The following is a 12,851-nucleotide window of genomic DNA, read 5'->3' as shown; positions in this document are numbered from 1 at the left end:
GATTATTGGACCTCCAATCGCAGAGGGTTCTGCCGTGTTGTTTCTGTACTTATCGTGGAGGAGCCTCTCTGGTCTATATATCTCATTTTTGTTGAAGAATGAAAGGCAGGCAGTGCACATTTTGTGAGGAGCAGAATGAGGCCTTTGCAGGGTACTGCACCAGATGCTCCCCAGCACAGAGAGCCCAACAATTGGAGAAGGCAGAGGGGGAGAGCTGAGGTTGACTAAACAGTTAGAAACTGGGAGGAGGAGCACAGGTTTCTCTAGATCGCTACTGGAGGCACATGATCAGCATCATTCTTGAAAATGCAGTATCAGCCAGGCAACATTGTGCCTCAGCACCCCGCTCCCAGCCAGCCAAGGAGAATGCCTGCTTCCTGAGGAATGAGGTTATTTCTAGGTTTCCCCTGTACCTGTCAGCTGTTGCTGGGCTGCACCAGGACAACCCGATTGACTCCCTCAGGATAATGTCACTGCCCATATAAAAGGTTCATGTAAATTCATACCACAGGCAATAATTAGTAAATCACTACAATATTCATGAGTACAGCAGAGTGATACAAAACCGACTAGCGTGAGTGTCCTCAAGCGTGAACACGGTCCTATGGGTTTTCTTATTAGTATATTCCAAATGTCAGTGCTGAGGACTCCCGCTGATGTTACAAAAACCAATACGATGTCCCTCGGGAGAGAGGTGGAGGGAAGATGTAACCTCTGGGAGGAGATGATGTTATCCTCAGGTGGGTATGCGATGAACTGCCTGGAGACCCCCAGAGGGGGCTCCTTCGCCCGACAAGCTTCCGGATATCTTGGGCTTGTTTCATATACACTTCCTCATGGGGCGATTTACCTCCCACCCCAATACGATCTCTCTATAATATAAAACACTAAGATAAATATCTGCTCTCACCTCCCATACTCTCTCTTTCCCTCAAAATCCCATAAACTCACCCAACTCTCCTTCACAAAAACGAACTCTCACGTGTTGATTCTCAACGCACCTTCAGGGATCAGTTCGCAGACGCTGCTCCCGCCCCCTATATATATTCAATCGACTGGTTGCCAATTAAAGTGGTGTGAATATTATGAGAGAGAGAAAAACTATGTATACTCCTAACTCAACCTAGGAAGCAACTCAAATTCCAATCCGAGGTGAGACCCTTTGGCTGTAAGGTTTGAAGGCGAAAAATCCATTCTGCCTCTCTTCTTAAGAGGTCCCGCTGAGAGTTCCAATGCTCTTCCTTCCGCGTTACATACATTGGTCAGTACTACAATCATTTTTTTTCAAAACAAGAACTCTACTGTCTGTATCATTCTGTCTGTATCAGTATAAAAGAGCAAGAGACAAACAGAATTTATGGTAGTATCTAAAGAAGTGAGCTGTGGCTCACAAAAGCTCATACCCCACCAGAAATGTTATTTGTCTTATAGGTGCTACTGGACTCTTGCTCTCTTCTGTACTATAACATTCGATTTATATACTGCCCTTCAGGACAACTTAATGCCTACTCAGAGCAGTTTACAAAGTATGTTATTATCCCCACAACAATCACCCTGTGAGGTGGGTGGGGCTGAGAGAGCTCTGAGAGAGCTGTGACTGATCCAAGGTCACTCCGCTGGCTTCAAGTGGAGGAGTGGGGACTGGGGAATCAAGCCTGGTTCTCCAGATTAGAGTCCCATCGCTCTTAGCCACTACACCAAACTGGCTCTCGATTACTGCAACAGACATTGAATTCACAAGCTCCACACATTTCCTGCTTGACAGCCAGCGTGATGTAGTGGTTCAAGGGTCAGACTAGGAGCTGCTTCCAGCCTTCACTCTGCCAGGGAAGCTTGCTGTGTGAGCCAGTCACATACCCTCGGTCTAGCCTATCTCAAAGGGCTGCTATGAGGATAAGATGGGGGAGAGGAGAGTGATGTAAGCAGCTTTGGGCACCCAGTGGGGAGAGAGATGGGGAATAGTAAAGTTTTTTTAAAAGACAGGTCCAACATAATTGGGCAGAAAAACCATAGACCAAGGGATGTTCCCACCGGCTTTTTAGGTCAATCTTGTCCAATAGCCTTCTTTATTACAGCCCCTGTCCCATTTTGTACATGTAGGTCCCAGGATCCCCAGCAAAGCCTTTTTGAGCAGTCAAAGGGGACCCCTCCCCCACTTTTAACTGTGGAAATGCTGAATGGATCCAGCCCTAACGGATGTTTAAAAAAACCACAGCCAAATACATGGAATGGCTAACAAGAATACGTTGCTGCCAATCATGAACATCTTAAGTTGAGGAACATTAAGTTCAGAAGGTAGCCCCTATAATAGCATCCCGCATGCCAGAATGTCTTCAATTCCTGTTTTGAATATGCATCAATGGCTAAACTGACTATCTATTTACACAACAGACTGATAGCTGAATTTTGGGGGAAATGGAAGAAAAGGGAAACAATGGGCTTAAATTACACGCAGAAAGGTACTGACTGGATATTAGGAAGAACTTTTTCACGGTCAGAGTAGTTCAAAGGTGGAATCAGCTGCCTCGGGAGGTGGTGAGCTCCCCCTCACTGGCAGTTTTCAAGAAGAGGCTGGATGAATGTTTGTCAGAGATGCTTTAGGCTGATCCTGCACTGGGCAGGGGGTTGGACGAGAAGGTCTGTATGGCCCCTTCCAACTCTGTGATTCTGTGATTGCTTTGACTGCTTAGGTAGAAACTAATTTTAATTAAGGCAATTTAGCATAAAGACAAGAATTAAAACAAAAAAAGCCGATATAGTAGTTTGTATAAGCAAAATTAACCAAGGAAAGGGAAGGAGGGAAGTAGATGGAAAGAGAACTATTACGTAACTGGGTTTAGGTATGGCAAATTTCAAATGTATCCCTGTATTAGTTCAATATAAGTTTAAATCCAGTGCTTGTATAAGTCTCAAAATAACTTTATACGTATTGTTTATATAGATAGTATAAGTCTCAATTCAATTGTCAACCTAGTATTTGTATAATCTTTTATTACGCACTTTCTATTTTTCACTTTTACATATTTCTTTTTAAAATAAAATCTCTTTTTTAAAAAAACCCTGTTTTGAATGCTAAACTGCAGAGCTGCCATGAGAGACCCCAGACTGAGAGAGGGATTCTGCCCCATGCCCCACCCTTCCAAGGGCATTCCCCCTTATTTCCCTCCCTCCTTGTCATTCATTCATTCATTTTTTAAAAAAATATGCCAACCTTGGAAAGACCCACTTGAGGCAGTTCATAAGGAAAATAGTACAATAAAGACCATAAAACTGCAGCATAAACACAAACCCATCTTTCCATCAAGGAGCTCAGAATCCCCCCCCCCCACCCTTTTATGCTCACAACTCAGTGAAAAATGTTAGGCAGAGATAGGTCCAACATTACATTTCTTCTTCCCTTCAGTTAAATGGCCTCTTAATTTGTAGCTGAAAACCAGGGACACTTTGGCTCCCATGAGCCCTGGGGGCTGTATCATTTTGTCCCCTAGGCACCCCCTCCTCCAAGTATCCTTGCTAAAGGGTGTGCAGACAACATGGTAGCTGAATTTATCATAAGCACCATAGGGTTGTCCAGGGCTTTTTTTCTGGGGAAAGAGGCGGTGGAACTCAGTGGGTTGCCCTTGGAGAAAATGGTCACATGGCCGGTGGCCCCGCCCCCTGATCTCCAGACAGAGGGGAGTTGAGATTGAGCGGCGCCCCCTGATCTGTCTGGAGATCAGGGGGCGGGGCCACCGGCCATGTGACCATTTTCAAGAGGTTCCAGAACTCTGTTCCCCCACGTTCCAGCTGAAAAAAGCCCTGGGGTTGTCAACAGTCCCCGAAGAAAAATTTTCTCTCCTTTTAATAGAGATATAATGCATGGAAATAGGCAGTCGAAGCTTTTCATGTCATGGAGGCAAATAACATCACTGGGCGGATAACACCACGCCCTATTAAACCACGCCTGTTAAAGAGACGGGACACCTTTCTGCAGGGCCAATTCAGGAGAAATTTGCCTGCTGGACAGTTGCTATGATTCAGGGGAGGAGTCGCATCCTAGGGATTTGTTTGTTTATTTAGCACAGTTTATGCTGCTTTTCCAGGGAACCTGTCCAAAGCATTTATTAATTAAAATGACAATAATATTCAATAATTACAATTATTCATTAAAATCCAGCACTACAGACCCAGTCACAGCATAAAAATATAGACTAATGAGCAGCTTAAAATAAGAGTTTCGGACAAAAAGCATACTAAAATGGTGTTAAAAGACCCCTTATTTAAAAGCCAGAAATGTTTTGACCTGGTGCATAAGGAAGAGCAGTGTAGGTGCCAGGCGAGCCTCAAGGGGAAGGGGTTTCCATAAGACAAGAGCCACTGCTGAAAACTTGTCTGTGGTTGCCACCTGCTCACCTCTGAAGGCAGGGTCACAGAGGCCAGAGCTTGTCAGGCCTCTGGGGGACTGGACAGTATGGGAGAAGATGCTCCTGGAGTATCCTGGTCCCAGGCCATTTAACGCTTTAAAGGTAAGAAACAGCACTTTGAATTGTGCCCCGAAAGAAATGGGCAGTCATTGCAGATCTTTCAGCACCAGGCGATATGATTCCTGTATCCTGTCCCTGACAGTAGCCTGGTTACTGCATTTTGGACAAGGTGAAGTTTCACACCATTTTCAAGGCAGTCCCACACAGACCACATTACGGTAGTCTAACCTGGGTGTAATCAGAGCATGGATCACTGTGGCCACATCGTGCTTTTCAAGGAATGGCCACAGCTGGCATATCAACCAAAGCTGCATCCTCGTGAGGGTTCTGCATTCTCATTACCTTAACAGGCAGTACTTACGTTACATGCAGTGACTCAGTACAGTGATCTTCCCAACCATGGAGCACTCAAAACAAACTATGGGCTCAGTGCACCCCTTCTTCCCCTCTCCCTGTGAATATACTTTCAGCTTATACTTGTTTAGTGCAAACGGCTGTTTGCCATAATATTTCACCTGACACTGCATTGCCCATAGCCTATGAGCACAAATAGGACATCTACATCAAACTGTTGTTAGCTGGCCTGCAAGAACAAACCGGAGTTTGCAGATATGCTCATTATAGCAAATTGAGACTGGCATTAAACAGTAAACTGAAATTAATCAGGGAGGAGGAGATGGGTAGAGGGAAGGAGCAAGGAGCTCATCCATAATCCTCCAAGTCATGCTTTAGAGGACCATCCAACCCGAACCAGCCATTAGATCAGCCTTTGATAACATGGGGAATATGCAGAGGGAGAATACATTACAAGACTGAGTGGAAACCAGAGAGGCCAGAATGATTTGCAATCTGGAACAGAATCCTCTGGGCAAAAACATGGAGAAAATTCTATTAGGGATTGGCTTGATTGTCCAAGGCACACTTCAGTGCCTGTAGCAGCTGTTTGGGAATGGAGCCTTGTGCCCTGTGTCCTGAAGAACAAAAGCAACATTTAACAAGTCTCTCTGTAGGTCCAGCTTGGTGGTGGGAGATTGTTTTGGACTGTCTTCTACAGCTACTATGTTGGAGACCCAAAGGAGTCTGCCTGGAAGCACACATTGCAATTCCCATTTCGGTTTCTCATAAACCCAGCTCTTACTGAGTTCCTCACGGCACACTTAGCAAGTTGTCTTTGATGAGCCAAGTTGCATGTGGCTCTTGTGTGCACCTGTGATAGTAAACAAGCTGCAAACTACACTCTCCTTGTGTCTCTGCGGCAAGATGGGCCTGTCATCTTCACATTAAAAATGTTGTTTATGCTGAGGAGACATTTGTACACTGCTCATGTGGTTTGTTGTCAGCTGTTTCAAAATATTTGAAACAACATTCCAGCTAACTTGGGCAGGGGGGGAGCGGGTGGCGGTTAAGGTTTTCCATTCATGCAGATTCCTAAGCACAGGGCTTTTTTTCAGCTTGAAAATGGAACCTCTTGAAAATGGTCACATGGCTGGTGGCCCCGCCCCCTGATCTCCAGACAGAGTGGAGTTGAGATTGCCCTCCGCACCGCTCGGCGGCGCAGAGGGCAATCTGAACTCCCCTCTGTCTGGAGATCAGGGGGCGGGGCCACCAGCCATGTGACCATTTTCTCCGAGGGCAACCCACTGAGTTCCACCACCTTCCCTGAAAAAAAGCCCTGCCTAAGCATATGCTTGAAAATATATTTTAGCTCTTTCTGTCTGGAATGGGAGATAGCTTCAGGTCGGTAGCTGTGTTAGTCTGCAGTTGAACAGCAAGATCTGAGTCCAGTAACACGAACAAGATTTTCACTGTATAAGATTTCAAGAGGGAAACGAAGGGAGCTTTGACTCTCAAAAGCTTAGACCCTGAAAATCTTGCTGATCTTCAAGGTGCTACTGGATTTGAATCTTGCTGTCTTGAATGGGAGAGTTAATTACGTCCCAGCCGCTCTAGCAAGTTTTGTTCCATTATCTCAAGGTTTAAAAGACAGGGCCATGTGCCCCATCTCCCACCCCCATCCCCATGAGCTCCTTCATGTTCTTTCCTTAGCAGACTCTTATTCAAATGTCAAACATAGAATTATGGCCTGCGCTTGCCTGCCAAGTTTCATTCTGTCAACTGGGCCAGTTGCCAGAATCTTTTGTGTAAAAGCTGGGATTTTTTCCCCCATGGCCAAGATGTTCAGAAAGGAGCTGGAATGTTTTGAGTAAAACTTCTGACCGATCAGACTGTCACTTTCACTTAAACTGTGCAGCCCACACATACACACTCAGGAGCCAGGCTGTGAGTTCAGCCTCAATGAAACATTTCCCACAGAGCTGCATGACTGTAGGGAAGCCAGCCTCCAGGTGGTGGCTGGAGATCTCCCGGAATTACAACTGATCCCCAGGCAACAGAGCTCTGTTCTCGTGGAGACAATGGCTGCTTTGGAGGTGATTCCTATGACATTATACCCTGCTAGGGTCTCTCCTCTCCCTAAACCCTGTCCTCTCCAGGATCCAGCCCCCAAATCTCCAGGAATTTCACCACCTAGAGCTGGCAACCCTATGCATGAGAGAGCGCAGAGTGCATGCATGTGCCCCCGCCATAATCATCCCACTGGTTCTGTTGAACCAGGCAAACAGAGCAATGTAGCGCTGGCAGCTGTGGAGCTTGTTTGACATCTACTGCCATGTGCAGCTCCTTGGTGCCGCACAGGTTCAACTGACGTTCTCTTTCAGAACCCAGAGGCCAGCATCCTTAGCTCCTGAGCTGGCCTAACTCATCAGATACTAGAATGTCTGGAATCCAGAGTTGGGAGCTCAGGATACAGGTCATCTTCCCTTACTCATGACCATGTATTTTACACCTCTCACTCCACCATGGAAGGCATGTGGGGCAGCTTTCAGACTTCTAACGCAGAATTATGTCATAAATGTGCCAGGGAAAATATTGTTTTACCAGGCTTCTGACATCTTCCATGTGTCATGTCTGCATACCATTCATCCATGCCATTCATATGTTCTCTGTTCCCTGTATTGATTTGATCATACTGTGTAACTATATGGTCTCTTATTACGCTCATGTCCTGTGACCATTACGTTCATGCCATCTCGAGCTTGCCTAAAAACGAAAGTACTAATGTTGAGACTGTTATCTCAGAAGCCTACTACTGACCTTGTAACTCTTCGCAAGAGACAGAGGGAGTCGAATTCCTTGTAATCTTTCGGTTTTCTCTGGCCAGACAAAGCTATTGTGTTTCTCATGAGAATTGGGACTTTCGTGCCTTACTGCTAACTGCTCCAGGGGAGGGGGAATCCTGCTCCTTATGTCAAAGTGCATAGGCTTATATTCTCATTCCTGCCAATCCTACTCATCTTTGGAAGTACCTGTGAACTTAATGGATCTCTATAATAAAACTTTTCATCCAAGACCCTGGAGTGCTTGTTGTGAGGGGTTTGGGGATCTATCTGTCATGGACTGCCATCCCTAGAACTGACACCATGGCCCCCTTGGAATAGGATTGCCAGGTCCCCATCCCCTGCTGGTGGAAGGGGGGGCTCAGCACTCACCTCTTTTGTTTTCCTTGTGTGCACACCAAGCATGTGTGCAATCCCAGCCTGTGCAATGACATCACTGCTGGGAAGTGACATCATTGTGCTGCCTGGAAGCATGCATGCTTCGCACTGGGCTAATTTGGGCCTCAAACAGGGGCCCAAATTGGCCCCATGCGAAGTGTGGGAGCACTTCTGGGCCAGTACAATGACATCACTCCTGGGAGTGGCATTGTTACGATGCCCTGAGAGCGATCCCAGGAGGCCTGTTCCCCTGCCCCTCCCGCCAGCCAGGTGAGTGGGGGGGGGGGCAGAAGGTGCAAGTGGGGGATCCTCTGCCCCCACCAGGGGAACGGCAACCCTACCTTGAAAGCAGGTGTGGAGATCAGGCTCAAGTTCCAACCTGAAATGTAGAACGATGCCCTGAATATGTGTTATCGACTTCTCTTCCAATATCTTTGTCTGCCTGGCAGATGTTGTATTGCAATATCATTTGTATTTTCCTCTCTCATCCTGTGAAAATATTTATGGGGTGAGCTGTCCTAGTGAACAAACATGGCGTGTACAATTGTGCCCTGAACATGCAAACCAAATTATACTTGTGCATGGGAGTTTTTGTTTCTTTCATTTTTATTATTAATTCCCAAAGAGACTATTTTGTTATTGGATTTTTTGTTGTTTCTTTTGTTTTTGTTGTTTAATTCTATTTTGTTTTTTCCCATTGGTGTCAATGGAGGTACCCCCTCTCCTCTTTCTTGGATCCTGGTATTTTATCTGAATTCGACAAAACTCAGAGGGATTGCAGTTCTCCACCAAGACATCTACAATGCCAAATATCAGACAGAAAGAATAACGAGAGGTCCCTTTTTGAGGAAATTAAATGTACCCATGTTTAACATTAAAGTTTATGGGAGAATTGATAGGAAACAGTAACACATACAGCAGCTTGAGGAATCGGCACAAGAGTCATGTTCCTTGAATAGCTTGAGCTTGCAGGGGAGGCTTCCAGTACCAGGTAGACTGCTACTATCGTGGTCTGCTGCAGCTTTTCCAAAATCACCCCTTCCTCCCCCTCTCCCTCTGCCAGATCTGTAAGAGCCAGAAGATCCCCTGCCAGTCATGATGTGCTGTGCTTGAGCACAGATGTCAGATAAGATACTGTAATGCATGTATGAAATTTATGTAATTTTATTACTGGACTATATGTGAGAAAAGAAATAAAATCAAAGTGGTGTGGTAAGTTTCACTTGGGACACTCAGACATACAACACAGATTGAGTTATACAAAACAGACAGATCCCAAATTTATTGTAATTCCCAAAGAACCACTGCAACTTTAGTGGAGACGCACAGTTGAAAATCAAAAGGATTCAAGGACACACTCAGGCAGCAGAGCTAGTCACACACTGAATCAATAAAGAATTGATGAACAAATAAGACTATGGAAGAATTAAGCAAAAAAATGGCGTCCCAAAAGCCAGTGTGCAGGAGAAAGTAAGATAGATTCAAAGTCCCACCCCATATGCTTCAGGATTGGACTACCTCACACATATATGTAATCTAAGTGGCTATAGTCTGTAATCAATCAAGAAAACTCGGAGGCTCCCTTAAGAAACACTGCCTTATGCCCTTATTAGGAAAACACAGCAGAGAGAGAGACAAGTCAGGCCAGAAAGAGACAAAAGCTGTAAAAGAAGAAAGAAAGAAAATGATTTGGGGAGGGGGTCGTTATAGGCTGTTACAGCCATCTGGGCTCTGAGAAGGAGGAGAAAAGAGAGCTGCTAGAGTGGTGAGTCTTTTTCTGTGGCCTTCCCTAACTGCTGGGGGAATTTGCTGAGGTGACTGTGTGGGAGGACAGTGTTGGGGGAGGGGAGAGTGCATAGAGCCTGCTGTAAAGTGGTGCCAGTTGGTTCTGCCCACCTGTCACACGTAGTCTTCGGAGGCAGTTTAGCAGGGGAATCATCAGGGAAGTACCCTAAAACCCTGGACCACCTTTGAAATAGATTGCAGCAGCATGGCAGGTGAGAGAGCTGAGGCAGTGACATGTACAGTCTACGGCATGTTTGCATTCTTACCTGAGGGTAACAGCAACTACACTTGCAGCAAGTGTAAGTTGGTAGCTCCTCTGGAGGAGAAGATACAAGGACCTTTGGCACACTTGTTCACACTCAGTTTAATAAGGGAAGGTGAAGAGTACATGGACAGAATGCATGAAGCACTTTTCAGAGGGCAATGGGAGGAAGAGGGAAAGGTATCTCAGGATTAGGAGGAGCACCCAACACAAGAGGCAGGCACATGGAAGAAAGTAACCCACAGGAGCAGGATAATCAGGAGACATTCTGAGCCTCTGATGCTAAGCAATCGGTTCCAGGATCTCCCCATAGATATTGATTCTGGACCACTGGATCAAGAGCAACTCCCCCAGACTCCTCAAACCTTGAAAGGAATTTCTCAGACCCCTGCGGATGAGAGGACTCAAGCTTCCATTCCACAATATAGGAAAAGGCGTGTTTGGCAATTGGGGACTCCCTACTGAGAGAGGTAGAGGGTAAAGTGCGCTGACTGGACTTGTCATCTCGAGAGGTATGCTGTCTACCAGGTGCACACATCCAGGATGTGACGGAAAGAACAGGAAGACTTACCAAACTCACAGATTATTATCCCTACTTCCTGATACATGTGGGAACAAATGATACTGGCCAGCACAGTCCAGAACGCATTAAAAGAGACTATGTGGCTCTGGGTAAAAAGGACCTAGGAGCACAGGTTGTGTTTTCAACAGTTCTTCCTGTCATAGGCCGTAGTTTAGGAAGGGAAAGAAGAATGCTGCTAATAAATGACTGGCTACATAGATGGGTGTTACCAGGAGCCATTTGGTTTTTTGGACCATGGCTTACACTTCCAAGATGAAACTCTTCTATCGAGGGATGGTTTGCACCTCATAAGAGTAGGAAAAAATGTGTTTCTTAAGAGCCTTGCAAACCTGATAAGGAGGGCTTTAAACAAAATCCCGTGGGGGAGAGAGACAAAAATTCAAAACCTATAACTGGAGAAGGGAACACTGAAGACCTGCAGGGAGTGGAACATATGCTAGGAAGCATTAACTTGCAGGTAAGCACAGAAACAAAAACCTCGGGGCATATAACCCATGGCTTCCGATGTCTCCCCACTAATGCACAGAGCATAGGAAACAAGCAGGAGGAACTTGAAGTTCTAAAACAGGAAGGGCATTACTGAAACTTGGTGGAATGACACTCACAATTGGAATACCAGGATTGAGGGATGCAACTTGTTCAAAAGGGATAGACAAATAAGGAAGGGGGGAGGAGTAGCATTATATGTAAAGGAGGTATATACTTGTGAGGAAATACATGTAACTGAGCATGGAAATTCAGTTGAGAGTCTCTGGGTAAAAATAAAAGGAATAAGAAATAATAGTGATACTATGGTGGGGGTCTGCTCTACACCACCAAGCCAAGCAGAGGACTTGGCTGAGGAACTCCTAGAACAAATAACCAAGTTCACAAAGAGACGGGACACAGAGATTTCAATTACTCGGATATCAGTTGGAAGTCTAACTCTGCTAAAAATGAAAGGCCAGCAAGACAAGTCAGGAATTTATTTAACAACTTCCTTTTTCAGAAAGTAGAGAGGGAAACGAGGGGCTCTGCTATCTTGGACCTGATTCTCACCAAAAGGGAAGAACTGGTTGAGGAGGTGAAAGTAGCGGGCACCCTACTGGGTAGCAGTGAGTGACCATGTAATCTTGGAATTCATAGTCTTGGGGAAGGAAAAGCTGTACGTAGCCAGACATATGGAAAACAAACTGAAAGCTATGCTGGGTTGAATCCCATGGTCAGAAATACTCAGGGCTTTTTTTCAGCTGGAATGCAGTGGAACGGAGTTCCGGAACCTCTTGAAAATGGTCACATGGCTGGTGGCCCCGCCCCCTGATCTCCAGACAGAGGGGAGTTGAGATGGCCCTCCGCGCCACTGGAGCGGTGCGGAGGGCAATCTCAACTCCCCTCTGTCTGGAGATCAGGGGGCGGGGCCACCAGCCATGTGACCATTTTCTCCGAGGGCAATTCACTGAGGGCCAAGCTACAAGTGACAAATGACACTTGAACGGCAAGTGTATTTCTCCCTGTTCACTTGCCCTCCACTCAATCCACTTGCTGTTCAAGTGTCATTCGTCACTTGTAGCTTGGCCCTGAGTTCCACCACCTCTTTTCCCAGAAAAAAAGCCCTGGAAATAGTTAAGGAGAAGGAAGTTCCAGAGGGGTGGGAGTTGAAAGCACAATCATAGATTATTCCTATGAAAAGGAAAAATGGGAGGAGCTTAAAGAAGCCAAGGTGGCTTCATAAACAGCTTTCTAATGAATTGAGAAATAAAGAAGATTAATTTAGGAAATGGAAGGTGGGCCTTATAAACAAGGATGAATATAAACAAATAACCTATGCTTGTAGAGAGAGTATTAGAAAAGCTACAGCTCAGTATGAGCTTAGGCTAGCAAGAGATGCTAAAAACAAAAAAAGGTTCTTTGCTTATGTTCAAAGTAAGAAAAAGAGCAAGGACACGGTAGGCCCATTGCAGGGGCAGGGAAGTGAAATTGTAACAGGCGATGAAGAGAGGGCAGAACTGCTCAATTCCTACTTTTCCTCAGTCTTCTCCTGCGAGGGAGATGGTGCTCAATATGGCAATAACAGAACACATGAGGGGGGAAGGAAGTTACAGCCTAGGATCAGCATAGAGGTAGTATGTAAACACCTAGTTTCTTTAAATGGAACTGAGTCCTCAGGGTCATATGAATTGCACCCAAGGGTACTAAAAGAACTCGTAGATGTAATTTCTGAGCCT

Source organism: Eublepharis macularius, chromosome 14, assembly GCF_028583425.1.
Source record: "Eublepharis macularius isolate TG4126 chromosome 14, MPM_Emac_v1.0, whole genome shotgun sequence".
Classification (NCBI taxonomy): Eukaryota; Metazoa; Chordata; class Lepidosauria; order Squamata; family Eublepharidae; genus Eublepharis; species Eublepharis macularius.
The sequence above is the reverse complement of the archived record's forward strand: the minus strand, read 5'-3'. Positions refer to the sequence as shown.